At 40.9% G+C, this 19,550-nt stretch overlaps 1 long non-coding RNA gene across 1 annotated transcript; it reads left to right on the top strand.

The window, feature by feature from the left end:
* Window positions 1-609: 609 nt before the first annotated feature.
* On the top strand, window positions 610-19,314 carry LOC115460323. The gene is made up of 3 exons (XR_003940460.1): window positions 610-713; window positions 17,944-17,947; window positions 19,303-19,314. It is a non-coding gene; the product is annotated as an uncharacterized LOC115460323 (long non-coding RNA).
* Window positions 19,315-19,550: the final 236 nt, after the last annotated feature.

The raw sequence follows: 19,550 nt of genomic DNA, 5'->3' as shown, positions 1-19,550 counted from the left end.
TAATAAATAACATAAACAGACGTTAAGAGAACACACTCACCACTCGATTCACTCGTTTTTTCCTTCTAGAATGAATGAAATAAATATAAACTAGTTTCACTCAAAGATGGTTTTTAGCACATTGTATGGATGTGCACTCAAAAATCTTTTGGTTCATTTCCAGCTTCCTTCCCCAGTTTCTGGATATCTTTTCATTCATTTCACAGATTTGTTTTAATTAAATCAAGTGATGCCCTTTAGCATATTTCAACACATAATTGACCCGATATTCAAAATGACTTAAATGGTCTGGAGAGGCTCCTGGTTGATTAAATCACATGTCCTGGGCTAGGCGAACCGGGAATTGTCAGCATTCCTTAACCAGATAGCACCACGGAAAATGCCTGGTTAGCATTCAAGTTGAAATTGGCTACTTTGGGGGCATTCTGGGGGTGGAGTTGGCACTTAACTGGTTAAATGTAATATTTGGCACTAGCCCCCAAATTCTTTATAGTGCACCTAAAGATCGGTGCCAAAATTGGTGCAGATTCTATAACAATGCATGTAATTTAACAAGCTTAACAAGCTAATGAGCTCTGATAACAGCACTTAACACGCAATAATGAGAACTAATTGACACTAATTAGAATTTAGGCATACAACTCGCTAAGCATATTCTGTAATGGCGTGCACCGAACTTCTAATGCAAGCAGGCAAAAACGGGCATGATTATGGTATCTCATGGGCGTTCTAAAATGTATGCGCCTAGTTATAGAATATGGCCTAGTGCCCCTAAATCTACGCACAGGGATTTATACCAAGTTTTTGTTGGTGTAAATGGATGCACGTAGATTTAGGCGTTGAAATATGAACTAAGCATATTCTGTAATTGTTGCCTAAATCTAGGCACTGATTTCAGTGTTGATTTTTTAGGTGCCATACAGTGGTGTGTTGGAGCAGGCTCTCACAAGCTCTCGAGAGTCGTTTAAGTTTTTAAGAATTTTGGGAGCCGGTTCTCCATGGCTACTTTAACAAATGGATCCCAAAATGTGGGCTTGGGCCCCTCCTGAATTCTCTTTTAGTTTGCTGGCGAGAGAGAGCCCCCTGTTAACAATTTACCAGCACACCCCTGGTGCCATATATAGAATCTCCTCCTAAATGGTTAAAAAATAGTCCTTATCTTTATGCAGCTCTTTATAGCCAGTAGGGGCTGTTTTACTAAGGACCACCAAAAAATGGCCTGCGCTGGTGTAGGCGCATGTATTGGATGCGTGCAGGTTCATTTTTAAGTGTGCCTGCAAAAAAGGCAAAATTAAAACGAGTGCGCGTCCAATTTGAGCCTGAGACCTTACCGCCACTCATTGACTTAGCGGTAATGTCTCATGCGTTAACTGGGCAGTAATTTGACGTGTGTTGAATGTGCATAGGTGCCTACGCATCTTAGTAAAAGGGCCCCTTGCCAAATATTGCTCTTAACTGGCTTTAGGCCAGCTTCCATATCCAGAAATTCATGCTGGAGCCTGGATATAGCCCTGTGTAGAATTCTCAGGTATAATGCCATTGGCAGTCAGCAAAATGCTGATTACCACTGGCTGAATTTCGGGACCAATGTCTATTAATTAATTTGTTAACAGTGTTAAATTGATTTAGCATGCACAACATTTTTTAAGGTGTGCTAATAATGTATAACTCTGCTAACAGTTCAAAACAGGAAGAAAGTTTCCTTCTTTCCTTCTCCATGTTTAATCAAAAGCAGCTTCAATCAATTTTACAGAAAAAAAGATATCTGATTTTGTTGCCTTTTTGTCTGAACCACATCTATATAAATCTATAGGCCTCCTTTACCAAACTGCACTAGCAATTCCCATGTGCGTTAGCACGGTTTGGTAAAAGAGGCCCTATTTCTGTCTCTAGAATGTCATCAGCCAAAGGCTGTCATCACCATCAGCATAATTCATCGCCATATCAGCTCCCAACCCCTAACCGGCTCTTCTGTTAGTGTTTGTCATTTCAAAGTTTCTCATTTTCTTCCTCATGTGAGGTTTGAAATCTCCATGCACTCTGCACTTAGAGATTTCACCCATAAAGCTCCAATATTCCCATTCATCCCTGGGGTTTCTGGCAAATGTACTCACAGCCTATTTTCTAAGCTTAGATTTTTCTTGGAGGTTAAATTGCTTCTTCCTGAACTTTGATCTCCAGTTAAACTGCTTCTTCTTTTCCCCAGCTGTTGCTGTTGATGGAATATAGTTTCTGTCAACATCCACAGCTATACTATATAAACAATTGGCCTAAGAAAATTTTCGCTAAACAGTACAGCCAGAAAAATGATAATTTTTTACTAGGTCTACATTTTCTGTGATCACAAAGAAAACTAGAAAAGCCTAGAACAGGATTTTCAGGATATCCCTAATTAAAATACATTAGTATCTATCTGAAACCTGTTGATTTCACTGCTCTATCTATATAATAAAATCTAACAATTATAATTTTAAGTAATTGGTGCTCATTACATCCCCATATTGCACCGCTAGGTAATAATGGTAAAGAATGATAATCTCTGCATCAATAACGCTGTAAAAACATCAACCATATAAGAGTTACGTTTTTACTTATCTTGAATGATGCACTATTGGAGTGATGTGTTCCAAAGAAAAATATTGCCCTCTGCAATAAACTATAATGTCCTCATGTGACACTTCTCTTTTGCTGGGTGATCCAAATACTTTATGCCAAAGAAAGTTTTTGATACTCAGTTCTCTCCTGCCAAAATCCAAAAAAACTCTACACCATGTGCATAGTACTCTATTGTTCTTCTTGTGAAAACGCATCCACAAAATTCAAAAACAAGAGCGGCTGTAAATCCAATAAAGAAAGATCCCTGACAAAATAACCTTTTAAACTTAGAATTATCTTCCCGATGAATCATTGATATTCCCACAATCTCAAACCCAACTGAAGATTCATTCCGAAAACCATTCCCATCTACTGAATAACAGTAGGGGTGGAGTTTGGAGTTAAAAGTTGCTGTTGTGCAGAGTATGTGGTCTTTGGTTGCCTCTTCCCCCTGTGAGAAGGGGGTGTCTGGTATAGACCCAATAACCTAAAGCTGAACTAAGTGGAAATTTCTACCAGTAAGAGCTTTATAAGTGGAGCGGAGGAGTGCTCCGGGTGGGAAGCAGAGATGACCCAGCAAGAACAGGGAAGGAGTCTGTTTGGTGCCAAAGGCAGTAGTCCTAAGAGGTACACCTTTGGAAGAGAGAGGGCAGACAGGGAGGTTTGGTCTTACCTAGTTGGATACAAATTGACTTATATATATATATATATATATATATATATATATATATATATATATGTGTGTGTGTGTGTGTATATATATATATAAATATACATATACATATATACATATACATACATATATATATATATATATATACACACACACACACACACATAGATAGATAGATAGATATAGTTATAGATATATAGATATATATATAGAGAGAGAGATATGGGCTGGAGTATTTCTTTAAGTGAGAGTGAAGATTATTTACTTCCAGACTAACAACGGAAAGGTAAAGAATAAAAGCCTGGCTTAACATCCTATGGCCTACTGTATTTTATCTGGCCCCGACCTGCGACCAGCTCAAGTACAACTTTAAACTTTTGCTGGGACCCTGGTTTTGGGTGCTGACCTGAAGAGCTAGCTGGTGCCCAGAACTTTATGGTGAGACCAGGGTTACAATAACTATTAGGGTTACCCTTAAAATCTGGTCTGTTTGCGTCCCTCAAAGACTGAACTTGGACAAGTTTGCTCTAGAAAGGTAAAATTACTCAGGAAGATGATAGAGACTGGAAGTGGCTCAGTAAAAAGAGGGGAACGCTTAGAGAAAGGAGATATTGGTCCTATAGGAGACTGAAATAAATATAAATGGCTGAAATTTTAGTTCAAGAGGAAGAAATCAAAGTGGGCTATTTTTAGGACTCAGTAACCTGGAAAGTAGGATGATGTGAACCTTGATGGTGAGCCCTAGAACTGTAGCCGGACACCTGAGCATGGCAGACAAGTCACTTTCGGAGTAGAAGGCGAGGAGGCAAGACATGAGCTTGGCATAGCAGGAAGCTAGAAGATAAGGCAGAAACTTGGCAGAAACTAGCAAGCAGGGACCAGGAGCCAAGCTGGACTTGGCAAGCAGGAACCAGCAGACAAGTGAACTTGGCAACAAGATCCGGGAGAAAAGGGACTTGGCAGCAGGAACCACAGGAGACAAGCAGAACAAATTGTGAAGGCACTGGAGTTAGGGCTGGGCTTGTCTAAAAGCACCCTGTTCCATGATGTCATTCCACTGCACCCCTCCATCATGCCGCTGCTAGCCCTATGAGTCTAATGAAGCAAACACCCACAGAAGGTGATTTCTCCACAGGAGAACCAAAGACAAACGAACAACAGTGGGTCTAATAAAAACCTCTCACAGTTGGAGTCCTTCTAAACAAGGTCTTTATTCAAAATCAAAATCACATGACGTGTTTTGGCCGAGATGGCCTGCGTCAGGGGTCTATTAGTCTTTCATGTAAAATACCTTGGGAATCAGATGACTCTCAATGAAAAAATGTTAACAAAGATATCATATGCGATAGCGTTTGGCAGAGACAAGTGCAGCGACCCATCACATATGATATCTCTGTTAACATTTTTTCATTGAAAGTCACCTGATTCCCAAGGTATTTCACATGAAAGACTAATAGACCCCTGACGCAGGCCTTCTCGGCCAAAACACGCCACGTGTCAGGTTGTTTTATTGATTTTGAATAAAGACCTTGTTCAGAAGGACTCCAACTGTGAGAGGTTTTTATTTGATCCACTGTTGTTCGTTTGTCACTGTTAGCCCTATAACACTTGGGCTGTGGCACACACACATACACACTAGGAGGGCGTGCGTGACAGCGGGCATGGAAGAACGCTGTCCCCAACCCACTCCATGGATAAGTGTGACGGGGTCGTGGCTGGGATCATGGCGCACTGTGACATAGAAATATTCATATAGATGATTGGTTACAGAAGTAACTGTTACTGAGGGCGATAAGATTTTAAAAACTAGTTTTACTTTTGAGCATACTGCCACAGCTAGAAAACTAGACTGGAATATACATTTCTAATAAACTTGTGTTGGATGTGTTTAAAACACAAGTAATGCTTGTAAATCGATGTGTTACATATTCAGCATGAGCCAATCCAGTTTTGAGGAGTTTCAATGCCTATAAGAGATCAGTTGGTGAGTTTGGGTGTAGTGTTGGACTCACAGCTAACCATGCAATTATAAGTTTCAGTGGTGGTTCAGTTTTTGTTTTTCTAGCTTAGGATGCTGAGTAGATTGAACCCATGCTCCCACATTTGATTTTCAGTCGGTGATACAGAATTTTATGTTATTGAAGATGGATTATCTACGTTTTAATCTACACTGGCTACCTGTGCAAGAACGAATCACATTCAAGATCTGCACTCTGACACATAAAATAATCTACGGCTTAGCTCCGGAATATATGATTCCTCTAATAGATCTCCCACCTAGAAATGCCATCACAACAGCATGCACCTTTTTACAACTACATTATCCATCTTGCAGGGGTGTTAAATACAAGCTTCTTTTTGCCTCTACTTTCCACTACTCCAGCCCGAAGACTTGGAACGCTCTTCCCCTGTACCTAAAATCGCAAGCTGACCACCTTCTTTTCAAGAAGCTGCTGAAAACATACCTTTTTGAACAAGTGTATTCTATTAGTAATTCTGCTGTTTAGCCATCCTAATTGCTGCTAACGTTTTATCCTTATTCTACTGTTAAATTCATGTGTTGTATCTTTTAACGTTTGTAATTCATGGAAGCCACATTGTGTCTGCATTTGTGGGAAAATGTGGGGTAGAAATGAACCATAAATAAATAAATAAATTCTTGTAACGCTTTATGTGCGGGTATATCTGAGGATAGGTGCAATGCTCTTCAGGGTGTACAGAATGCAGCAACACGTGCGCTGGTGGGTTTGAATAATTTTGAACGTGTTACACCACTACTGAAATTGCTGCTTTGACTGCCAGTTGCTTTTATAGTGGATTTTAAGTTGCTGGTTTTTCAGTCTCTTGCTGGCTTGTCATTGCAGTACTTTCAGCAAGTATGTGTAGTTTATCACTCCTCGGAGTGTAACACTCTGAGGGAAAACAGTTACTTAGCTTGCCAGATACATTATGCAATTACAAGAAATGCTGCCTTTTCTGTTTGTGGCTCAGTTTGTGGATTAAGCTGCTTGCTTGGTTGAGAAATCTTACAGATTTATCCACTTTTAAGACACAGTTGGAAACTCATTTATTTGTTCAGGTGTTTTTTTCCTTGATCTTTCAATGCGCTGTATTCTGAAGACAGTAGGTATCTGTGTTGTATTGTTTAGTGACGTTTTATGTATGTTTTATTGTAACCCACCTAGGAATAGGTGGGCTAGGAGTATTTTTTAAAAATAAAATAAATAAATAAATATATTTTCAGTGGAGTTGTTTTAAACAACATTATATTTGCATTTATTTTGTTCTTCTGGAACATGATATTGCAGTAATCAATATAAAGGACAAACAGACTGTGAAACTGCAGTGCAAGTTATCAGAGAACTTCAAAAAATACCTCCAAGTGCAGAAACAGACAACAATACTTACTAATAACAGGGTAAGAAAATTGCAAAATGAGTAAACATTCAAATCCAAAACCTATTCTCTGCTAATTCATACATAAAGAGCAAGTGTTTCTAAAAAGGAGAAAATGTTGGTAGATGACAGTATATATAAGCGAAACATCAAAGCATTTCAGTGACAGTCTAACAGGATGGGGGTGGATAGGTGAGGGGGAGACAGGAGAGCAGTGCAGTTTACAAAACAATACAATTTTATGGTTTATATTGAGCTAGAAAACCCAGATCTTTGTTAAATCCTATCTGGTGGGTGTCAAAATATTTAATCATTTTGACTTCAAAGGTCTTACGTTCCTGTATTGTTTTAGGATCCTTACCATAAAATCACTGGTACAGTGTTCTGGTTTTGTAAAGTGCTGTCCCACAGGTGTGACATCTTTGTTTGTACTGGCATTTTTCATATGATGTCTATGTAAATTAAATCTCTTCTTTAGCATCTGACTTGTTTCTCCAATGTAGCAGCCTTCATCATACTTTTTACACTGAATGATATATACCACATTGGATCAGATACTTAAAAATGTATAATTCAAAAGGATACCCACCACAATAATATAATACAATGGATGTTCAAAACAAAAGCTGAACAGTGCAAAAAATCACACGAATGGTGCAAAAAAAGAGAACACTTAAAACAATACCTTTCACTATTGCTGATGTGATCCAGTTCTTTGTATATGTAAATATACCGGCAACAACTAAGAAAAAAAGGAAAAAGAAAGAAAGAAAGAAAAAAATGAAACTGTAAATCAAAAAATATAATTGCTAATGCGGTATGCCAAAAAAAAGAAAAGTAAGGAACGTGTAACTATAAACAAAGCGAAAATAAGATAAGCCAAATGTACATCTTATATAATAATTTGCTATGTGAACTTTCTAAAGTGTCTCACTGGGATCGTAACCACCTACTGATGTCACTGGCCAGCAGTAGAACCCTGCTTGCCTGACGTCAGCAGGGGGTTATGATCCCAGTGAAAGACACGCATTGAAGAACAACGGGAGCGGGCAGAGATGTTCCTAAGTGCACATCGCCCCCCCTCCAAAATCGCCAACCCCCTCTGCTACCCTTCCCTCCCCCTCTCTTACTGGGGTCCCGGCGGCAGCAGTGAAGAGCCTCGCGAGTCTGCTGCCTTTCCTTCTCTTTTCTCTCAGCTCTGACTCTGGTCCGGTCCTTGCAGAAACAGGAAATGAAGACGGGACCAGAGTCAGAGCTGAGAGCGAAGAGAAGGGAATGCAACAGACTCGCGAGGCTCTTCACTGCTGCTGCCGGGACCCCAGTAAGAGGGGGAGAGGGGAGGGTAGCAGAGGGGGGTTGGTGATTTTTGAGGAGAGGCAACGTGCACATAGGGGGATGGGCGAGGCCAGCTTCGGGGCGGGGAGGGCCGCTGGTGGAGGCATCACAAGGACGTGTCTGTGAGACAGAGAGAAGGGGGGACTGGAACTCGGGGGAGGGACAGAGGGAAGGAGAGAGAGGGAGAGGGAGGGCCTGGAAATTGGAAGGGAAGAAAGGGAGACATGGGACTTGGAGGGGACAGAGGGAGAGAGCGAGGGAGGGAGAGAGGGATAACCTTGCTAGCGCCCGTTTCATTTCATACCAAAATGGGCCTTTTTTACTAGTGTAAGCATAACCCAGAACCGATCAATGCATATACAGGATCCAAAGAATATTATGTATCTAAATAGTGATATGTGATTGCATGGCATGTAGGGGTTACTAAAACCAAACTACACTATAAAGGAAGTGAAATGTGGATACACAATGTGACTGCGAGAAAATGTATAACAATCAGTGACATAAAAGTTAATACCGAAAACAATACCATTGGCAAGGAAGCTACACCCTAAAAACTGTGAACATTGAGTTTACAGATAAAAAGATTAAAACTTACCCAGAAGGTATTTTACTGACCACAGAACGCTAAATCCGAGGCGCTCTGTGCTAGGTTTTTGCACTTACCATGCTTTAACAGCAAATATAAATGTGTGGTAAGTGCAAAGGCTGTCAGTAATTATTGAAGGTGTGCCCAAAATATCCTCTGCAGTTAACCCATTTAAATATCCTTCACTGTTCATTAATACTGTTCATTAATTCACATGACTCCTCTTGAGGAGGATGTAAGTACACCCGTGCTAACTCTACAAGTGTCAATGTTCAGAAAGCATCATTCCACGGATTCTATATAGCGTGATGTAAGTTGCGCACGCAAATCCAGTTGTACTCTGGATTTGCACATGCAACTTAATTAGTTAACAAGGCAATCAGCACAGATAATTGCCAATTAAAAAGTAATTATTGACATTAATTGGCTTTAATAAAAATTTACATGCACAACTGTGCAATCATATTCTGTAGCGCGATGCGTGTAAATTCTAAGTCGCATAGTTGAAAATGGGGTGTGGCCATGAGCATGGAATGGGTGGGTCTTGGGTGTTTCTAAAACCTATGTCTGTTGTTATAGGATACACTCGTTCTGCTCCTTAGTTTTACTTGGCGTGATTGACCGCTATTAATTTAGTTGTGTGGATGGGTGTTCAATGTATTCTTTAAACTCCACAGAAATGTAGGCCTATTCTAAAATGTATGCCTAAATTTAGGCATATTTTTTTTTATCTGTGGCAAATGTTTAGGTGCGATATATAGAATCTAGCCCCATGCGCTTACAGTAGTGTGCAGCCCATGCTTATTCTCACCCAGTTCTTGCTCTCTAACACAACATGCAGTTGAACACAAATTATTAAATGTTGTTATGGCACCTTAACAATTACCACAATCATGCAGAAACAGCATACACTTATTTGTGCATTAACCCCCAGATTCTATATAGTGCAACCAAAATTGCGCACATAAATCCAGTCATATTCTGGGTTTGCTCGCACAATTTAATTACTTAACAAGCCAATCAGTGCCGATAATTGCCACTTAAGAAATTATTGACATTAATTGGCATTAATTAGAATTTACATACAGAACTTGCTAGGCATTTTCTATAAATTAGTGCTCATAAATTCTAATGTGCACTGCCAAAAAGGGGGACTGGCCACGGGCGTGGAAAGGGCAGACCATGGGCATTCTGAAAATCTATGAACACAATTATAGAATACACCTGCTCTGTGCCTAACTTGGTGTAAATGGACACATCTAGTGTTAGGCGCAGGCATGGCTGCTAAGCATATTCTATAAACCACGCCTAAATCTAGGCACAGTTTACAGAATATGCCTAGGCAGAAATATTTTCAGCGTCAATTTTTCAGACGCTATATATAGAATCTAGTCCTAATTGTTTATTACAACTTAGCAAAAGCTCCTATGTAGGGGAAAAAGAGAGGGCAGCAATTCTATGGAGGCCAAACTGTCTTTGAAGGGCATTGTGAGGGACAGAAGGACTGTGGAAATTCAAAGGTGCCTTTGTGAAGCTGGCCACCTGAAGATCATCACATATGATCACACTGAAGTCCTGCTCCTCTTTCATGCACAAAAATAGTTCACCTCCTAAGCTGTACCACTCTGTTGGATTTTTTTCAGTCCAAATGTATGATCCTGCATTTTTTAGCATTAAATCTTTGCTGCCAAATTCCAGACCATTCTTCAAGTTTCACCAGAAGGTTCCTTCTCATGTTATCCACACTATCAGGGATATCTATTGCAGATTTTGATATCATCCGCAAACATTGTGAGATGGCTGTTCTACAATATTTCTTACAAAAATGTTAAAAAGAATCAGTCCAAGCACTAAACCTTGACGCACACCACTGGAAACATCCCTTTCCTCAGAGTTCCATTTACCATTACCTTCTGTTGCCTTCCACTCAACCTGTTCCTAACCGAGTCAGTCACTTTAGGAGTCATACCAAGGGCACTCAGTTTATTTATAAGTTGTCAATGTGAAACCATATCAAAGGCTTTTTAAAAAAATCAAGTACACCACTTCCAGTGCACTCCCTCGATCCAACTCTCTGGTCACCCAGTCAAAGAAAATAATCAGATTTGTCTAACAAAACCTGTCTCTAATAACACCATTCTACCTCAAGTCCTGCAATCCATTGGATTCCATAAACCTTTTCTCTGTTTTAAGAGGACATTGAAGACATAAATCTGTTTTAGCATGCTGTTCGAAGGTCAGAAGAGTATTGAAGAACTGGGGATTTAGAGGAGATTCCCTACCATAACCAGCCCTTTCAGTTTGGGTTGCTTAGTTCAGGGGATCCAGTGCTGTTCAATGAGGAAGTTCAAATAGCCACAATCAGATCAATATTTGAAAGACCACATGATTTTAGATCAAAGAATTTATAAGACCATCCAATGCTTCACTTTTGTCCATAAAACTGCTAAAAGGCCAAAAGCTTCAGGGGTCAATATTTAATGCTAGTTATCTGGTTAGCAGCAGCAACACATTTAACTAGTGCTCACCAGACCCAGACAATTATATTCATCAGTATTATCTGGATAATGGCAATGAATATCATGTTTACCATCTCAGCACTAACCAGGTAGTGCTCTGGCGGTCCAGGGACAAAGCTAAGATATAGCTGGAAATTTGCCAGATTTGTAGAACCATTACCCAGATAACTATCCTGGCAAGTTAAGTTAGACCAATATCTGTCCTATTGCAATAAAGAAAAATTACAAGAGAACTTCTTGCAAGTAATATGATATGGTACTAAACAAGAGACAAATTTCAAAGCTCTGAATAGCAGGAAAGCATGAAGGGGCCCGTTTACTAAGCTGCACTAAAAAGTAGCCTGCATTATGACTAGCCCGTGGATTCCCATGCTCTGAGGCCACTTTCAGCATGGCTGTAAAATTACTGTATTTTCTATTTCCTCAATTAATGCTGACACAGTAATTTCCCAATTAGTGCGTGGCCATTAGCGAGGGAGCCCTTACCGACCCTTCTTTTCCAGGCGGCAAGGGCTCCTGTGCTAACCACGCACTAGTCAGTTAGTGTGTGGTGATACAGCTGTGCTGATTAGCGCTGGGCATGCCTACTCTCCACTCCTAACATGCCTCCATTGCTAAAATATAAAAAGTATTTTTTAGCACATGGGAAGCACAAGCAGTTGCCAAAACAACTGTGGGATGCCTAAGCACAGCCCACAGTAATGAATTTTAACCTGCGGAAAGCACACAGTGCTTACAGTAGCTTAGAAAAAAGGGCCCTAAAAAAAGGTAGGACTCAAGCGGGAGTTTTTAAACAAAGGATAATTTAAATAAGGAAAAGTCCTAATGTGCTTAACAACACAGCTCTTTGTTGGAACGTTTAGAGAGGATCAATCTGCTATGCTATGTTATAAGTGATGAACAGTATTATTTCCTTGTTTCTGGTTTTAAGTTTGTACGTCATGTTTTATTATGTTTTTGTTTTTTTTATTTTTTTACTGCCCAGGGATTAGGTGGTGTATGAATTTTTAAAATAAATAAGTAAAACAGATTATCTTACAAAATGGAGCCCAAATCATTTCACCTAAACACTGTCATACAGATACAATGGTAGGTACTCTTCTACCCTCAATAAAGCTTCTCAGCTGTTGTGGATCAAAAAAAGCAATCTGATATCCCTAGTTTTAATAATACATTTACAAGGATATCTAAGAGCAAAAGAGAAACCCAAAGATCTAACTTCAGTATGCATTGCCAAAAATAATTTCCTGTGAGATTTAGTGTCTCTAGTTACATCTGGAAAAGTCCAAATGCACTGCTCCATAAACAGCATTTGTGCAAAATTATAATCTCATAATTAAATCCAGATCCTGAGAAAAAAAAAAAGCAAAAAAACAAACAAACAAGCAAATGAAATCAAGAGAGTTTCTAGGTCCATTATTTTTCTATGAGATTGCTCCAATATTCCAGTCATATTTAGACTATCAGGTGAAGATAAATCATGCCCTCTTGAACCTTTTCTCTATTCTGAGGGGTTGCTGGGAAAAATATATGTTAGTGAAAGGTGGAAATGCACCTTCTGGTATTTCAAAATCTCAGACAAATATAATTTTAAAGTATCTCTTGGTGTTAGTCCCAAAACTTTAGAAGAATTCAAACATATCAAATTCAAACTTCTAGCATTCTCTAGCATCTCCAGTTTTTAGTAAATCAATTTTTTATTTCAGTCAAAGTAGCGTTAACTTCTTTAATTTCACCAATAGTCTGCTTCATGACTTCCACACGAGTCTGTACAGCTGCAATTTTTGATTCTTGAACCTGGATGAGTATCTCCATATTTTAGCCATGTCAGATATATCACAAAGGTCAGTATTTTAAGAGGCATGAAGATTATCCAACATCACACAGATGGCATCTAGGGATGGTTGAAGAAACTCCAGCAAGAAACCAGGTCCAGGAGATGATACCTCCAAAGATGCACTAATAGGTTGAATTGCTCCTGCATTCAACACCTGGCCAAAGCTTAGAGATATGCCAGAGGTCAACACTGCTTCACCACATTGTGGTGGGATAAACCCCAAATTGCCACCTCCAGGGAGTGGTCCTACAGCTGCCTGTTCAGGTTGCATGACCACATCCCTCACTATATTGGGAGTTTCCATCTGGCGTGCACTATGTCAAACTGAAAGATGAGGAGGAAGCAAGGCTCCCTCATGTAGCATTCCAGGGAGAGTCTGCTCCAGCAAATCCACATCTGTTGCTTGCTGATTAAATAACATAATCCTAGTGTAGAAGTAATTGGAGAGGTGTGAACTACTCATTTCTGTTTCTTTGGCATAATTACCTAAGGAGCCCTTTTACTAAGCAGTGTAGGCATCTACGTGCATCCTACATGTGTCAATTTTGAACTACCGCCCGACTACCACATGGCCCGGGTGGTAATTTCATTCTTTACATGCGTCCATTAAGTGTGTGAGAAATTTTCCAGCTCACGGTGCTAACCAGGTGGTAATAAGCATTGTGAGTGCATAGGCCATTACCGCCCGGTTAATGCATGAGACCTTACCGCTAGGTCAATGGGTGATGGTAAGATCTCAGGCCCAAAATGGACGCACGCCAATTTTTATTTTAGCGCACGTCCATTTTCGCCCCCCTCCAAAAAAAGATTTTTGCAGGTGCATTGAACAATGGACCTGTACGTGTCCAATACACGTGTCTACATGAGCGCAGGCCATTTTTCAGCGCACTTTAGTAAAAGGACCCCTTAGAGAAGAAAAGTTCTATGGCAACCCTCCCCCCCCCCAAACAAACAAAAAAGAAACCTCTCAGGATTAAGCATTGAGAATAGTGCTAGCATCTTGATCCACCCTCCTGAAAATCAATATCTGTCCCAAGTTGGCAGGATAACTATCTCGTAAAGAATACCTAGATATTTAGCTGTATACCTAGATATTTAGCTGAATACCTAGATATTTACCTAGCTATTTAGAGTTGGTATATAGGTACAACCCAGCACTGAACTGTGAGGAAGTGCCAACATAAAAGTGGAAGACACAATGAATGAGTCCCAAGATGACCAATGGCGCAAAAAAAAAATTCTTCAGGTGCCATTGACCATCTTGGGACTCATTCATGATGTCTTCTATTCTTGTGCTGGCTCTTTGACTTTTTGTGGAAGGATTTATTTCTTGTTTTTACTCATTGTGAGGAAGAATCAGTCATGCTTTGAAGTGAAAAGCAGAGGAAGCAGAAGCCCTCTATAAACCAGAAACTATCCTTTAATTTCCCCAGCCCCGAGGATGAACTCTCATTACCAGAAGCTTCTTTCAATAAAGCTAGGTAGAGAGGCAGGTCAGAAAAGTTGTTGTCTAGTAGCAGAGAGAAAAAGAGAGAAGTGGAGAAGTTGGGAAATCTCTTGCTTGCCAATCAATATGCGATGAACCCTCCCTGGAAGGGGTGAAGACCTAGAACATTAATAGGCTGCTCCTGCATTAATAGACTTTGAGGAGGACCATAATCTTACTCTGGATGAGTCAGAGAATCAATGGGACTGGGAGAATAAAGCAGCAAGGAATATGTTCAGAGGAAAAGTAGGTTGGTTCACCTTTTTGTTTCCTCTTGGCTTTTGGAACTGACCAAATTGTACTCATATAACTGTGGAGAAGGGCATGACAAGGAGTAGCCTGCCTGCTCATGAGCAGATTTAAAGAGAGCCTGATAGATCTGCTTGGCTAGGCTTGAGAAAAGTCAGGCAGCATTTGTGTGTGTGTGTGTATGTGTGTTTATTGTTTTGCACCTACTTAATAAAGGAGTTGATATTTCCGCATACTATTGGTGCTTGATTTATTTTTTGACAAAGACAGTGATATGGGCACTGACTTGTTGATGGAGTAACTTGACAACAGTGCTGTTAACAGTCCTAAAGCAGAAAACTGAGAAGTTTTCTTTCAGACACCTTAAGTCTATGGAACAATGGCTTTTCTTGGACTAACAAATCTATAGGGAAGGGGATGTCATATGAATTGGGTTATAGTGAAAGGGGGCATCATAATTTTTGTGGAAAGTTTTTTTGGGGTGAAGTGCAGGATTAAAGCTGAGTTTACCAAAGTTCCCTTAACCAGAAGTAGCATTTTTTTTTCTTTTCCAAATGGAGGGGTAATGTTCAACAAATTCCTCCTCAGAATGGGAAAGGCAGCATCACAGTGGCTTGGCAGGCAGATACCCTATCACAATATCCAGGTACAGAAAAACTCAGCGGCCAGCATTAAAAAAATAAATCTGACTGCTGTGAGTTAAATATCACCCTATTAATATTTATTTTCAGATAAGCCATATGCAAAGGGAAAAGATATATGGACATCAGTGTAATTCAACTGCTCTTTATAACTCATACATTTAGCTCTGAATACACAAAAATCAGGTAGAAGTTTTTATAGATAAGAAATCTGGACTATATATTAATTTTCAGCTGTAGAACATATGTTCAAATTAAGCGGTCAGAAGACCACAGAAAGTGACCTCACTGTTTTATATTCAGCCATAATAATTCTGTCATGTTCTCTCTCATTAGTTCAGTATATCTGGTGTCAAAACCTGTTCTGCTAGCATTAAAACCAGCAGGTATCTCATGTTGCTGTTATTTTTAAATCTGGTTTTTACATAAATCTCTGTATTAAATAACCTAACATTTAGTAGATCAAAATAAATCAAAGAATTTAACAAGATAACACACAGGTATGTAGAAGACCAATACACAATTCAGCACAAGAAACATGTTTTTTCTTTTAGAGACTGATTGAGAAGGATCAAGAATATGCACGTAATATTTTCTGCAAATTGTAGCCAGCTTTATTTATGTTACTGAATCCCATACCTGTCCAATTGACCTCACAGCCAATCAGGTTTCAGGCTATCCGCACTGAATATGCATGAGGTAACTGTGTATATCCTAGGTCAACAGTGCATCTTTACTGTTAAAATCTCAAAAATATGACAGGCAGTGGGGGGCAACAGAAAAGGTTTGTGATCAACTGATTTATACAGTGGTAAACAATTGAAAAATAGCTTTCCTATAGGAACCAGCAAAATAATAATGTCTTCTCAGCAAGCAAAGTAATAGGTTCTTTTCAGCAGGCCAATAATGATGAAATAATACTTCACCAAGATTTTTATTTTTTATCAAGCCTGGGAACATGCTCTCATTTTAACATGGCTGTTGGCTTATCTTGCTTAATACATAGACTTTCAAATTAAGCAGTCTTGGTTGCAGGCTACAGAACAGAAAAAGAAAAAGAAAAAATATATATAAATGTAATTTTTTTTCTCACCGATGTTGTATGTAGCAGGAAAGTTCCCAGTCTATTTTTGCATGGAACATGTGGAGGGGCATTTTTGATATGATGCTTAAGTCAAAGAATGGATGTTTTCCACAAAATGTCCAAATCCGAACAGGAAAGAAGGTCATTTTTTAAAAAGAAAAATGTCCATATATATTTTTTTTTATATTGTTTCGAACAAGGTTTTGTGCTGTTGGATATTTTGCTTTTTTGTCCATTTTCAGCAACAACAAAAAAATAAGTGCAAAACGTAGAGAATCATGCCATTAGGATATAGGAGGAGCCAGCATTTTTAGTAGACTGATCCCCCAGAAATCACGGGAGTGCAATGGGGCACCCTAGAAGTCACTTCTATGCACTTCATAAAAATGTTTCCACATACACATCTCACCTTTGCTCCCTTATCTTGTCCCTTGAGCCCTCTAAAACCCATCTAAAACCCCTTACCCCCCCCCCACTGTACACCACTAAAATAGCCCTTATGGTTGAAGGGGGCACCTATATGTGGGTACAGTAGGCTTTTGGTAAGTTTGAGAGGGGTCAGAGTTTCCACCACAAGTGTAACAGGTAGAGAGAGATAGGGACCTGAGTTCCCCACTTCATAGTGCACTGCACTGACAACTACACTACTCCAGGACCTCAATGCTGTTCTAATAGAACTGACTTTAACATCTGAGGCTGCCGTGGAGGGGCATAATCGAACACGAATGCCTATCTCCATGGGCGTTTATCTCCGAGAACGGGTCCGTGAAGGGGCGGACTGAACCGTATTTTCGAAAAAATGGACGTTTTTGAGCTCGGCGTTTGTTTTTTTTAGCAATAATGGAAGCTAAAAACTCCCAGCTCAAAAACATCCTAATCCGAGCCATTTGGTCATGGAAGGAGCCAGGATTGGTAGTACACCGCCCCCCCCTGATATGCCAGGACACCAACTGGACACCCAAGGTCAGTGCGGTGGACTTCAGAAAAAGCTCCCACATGCATAGCTCCCTTACCACGGGTACTGAGCTCCCAACCCCCCTCCTCCAAAACCCACTACCCACAAATGTACAACACTACCATAGTTCTTAGGGGTGAAGGGGGCACCTACATGTGGGTACAGTGGGTTTTGGAGGCCTCCCATTTACCAGCACAAGTGTTGCAGGTGGGGGGGATGGGCCTGGGTCCACCTGCCTGAAGTGCACTGCGGTACCCACTAAAAGTGCTCCAGGGACCTGCATACACTCAGGCCTCTAGGACTTGCTGCTGTATAACATTGGCACACCAGTTGACACCTGAAGACTAATCTCTCCGAAAACGTCCTTTATTGGAATAAGCACGTTTATTCACAGTTAACTGCAGATCAGAGGTTGTGCCCCACTGGCAACGAGTCTCCCTGGTACTGAGATTAGCAGTAGGTCAGAGCTAGCAGAATGCTGTACAATGCCCTCTTTCAGCCAAATTCAAGGGAAGAACTAAGTTCTCTAACGTGGCTAACACAGGAAAGGGAACTGGGCTGGGAGGACGTACAAGAAGTGGAAGGGCAGTGGTCCAGGCTGAAAGAAGTAATAAATAGGGCCACAGACCTTTATGTAAGGAGAGTAACTAAAAGCAAGAGAAAAAGGAAACCGATATGGTTCTCCAAGCAAGTGGCTGAGAATATAAAGGCTAAAGAGTTAGCATTCCAGAAATATAGAAAATCTCAAGAAGAGGAGCACGGGGAGGAATACCGGATGAAACTGAAAGAAGCCAAGAGAGAGGTACGTCTGGCGAAGGTGCAAGCGGAAGAACAAATGGCTAGAAATGTAAGGAGGGGCGACAAAAATTTCTTCAGGTATATTAGTGAAAGGAGAATGACTAAAAAGGGAATTGTGAGACAAAGATACAGCGAACCGCTATGTGGATAAGGGAACCCTCACAGCTTAAAACTGTGGGGGTGATAACATTGACTGATGGCAAAGTCAGTCAAAATAGGAAGAGAAAACTGGGAAAGGAAAGGGGGTGGGGCAGGGCAGAAGAGGGTAGGCAGGTTAGCAACAGAAGGGAAAGGGAAAAAGATTGGTTAAAGAGGAAGGAAGGGGATTGGTGGGAAGAGAGAGAGGCTGAGATAGGGCAAAGAGGTTTTGGCGCAAAAAGGCATTAAGTGGGAGGGTAGGAGAGGGTGAGGGTGGATAGAGGGGAATTTGATGAAAGAAAAACGTGTTTTTTACCTGAAGTGTGACCGGGAAGGAGCTGGAGGGAGGCTCCGAGGTTGAATTTCGAAGCGCGAGTTTACTGTTGGTTTCGCGTTGGGAAAAGCTGGTGCGGAGTTGCAGGACGCGGTGAGGCAAGAGGAGACGGCGGTAAGGTCGAGCAGGAGGCGGGCGGATTACGAAGAGAGTTGAAGGAGTGGGCGGTGACGTGCACAAAGCAGGAAGTGGAGCGGGGAGAGCGGAGGAAGGCTGATTTGGCGATTGTGGTACGAGTAGGGGATGAAGGAAGAGCATTTGTGATTGGATTTTGAATGGGGAAGTGGGGGTTGTGTTAAGGTGAAGATCGGTGAGTTTGGGTAAGGTTGGCGATACGATTGGGGGGGGCGGGGCCAGAGTGGGGTGCAGTGGACAGTAATGCTGTCGGGTAGTGGGAGCTGTATTAATTGATTATTTGAGGGGGAGGTGTATGGTGGTAATTGGGAGGGGGAATTTATCACAAGGGGTAAATTGTTGGGGAAAACGGGGCTGGAGTGTGGGGTAAACAAAAAGGGAAAGTATGGGGTGTTTTTTATAAAATTTAAGTGGTGCGATTGGGAGACTTGAGTAGTGGGGAAGGGGAGTAGGGGCGGTTGGGCAAGGTGTGGGGGCACAGTGTTGTGGTGTGATTGAGATACTTTGGGTGTTTTGGTTACGATGGGTCCCAAGAAAGTGGGAAAAGGTGGGGGAAAAGTAAGTGGCAAGAAGAAAAATTGTACGGGAGGGGCAGTTTCTGGGGGTAGGGGTAGGCATATGGTGAGAGAAGGGGAGGGTGTAGTAGGGGCCCTTGGGGGACAGCTAGTGGATATGGGGTGTCAAGTGGGCCAGAGCTTGGAGCAGGACAGAGCTGCAAGGAGGGAAGTAGGTGCTCCTGCAGGACTTGGCCTGAATGGTGGTGCTCGGTTGCGAGAGGCAGGACTA

Source organism: Microcaecilia unicolor, chromosome 1, assembly GCF_901765095.1.
Source record: "Microcaecilia unicolor chromosome 1, aMicUni1.1, whole genome shotgun sequence".
NCBI lineage: Eukaryota > Metazoa > Chordata > Amphibia > Gymnophiona > Siphonopidae > Microcaecilia > Microcaecilia unicolor.
Note: the sequence above shows the minus strand (reverse complement) of the source record. Positions and strands in the feature narration are given on the sequence as shown.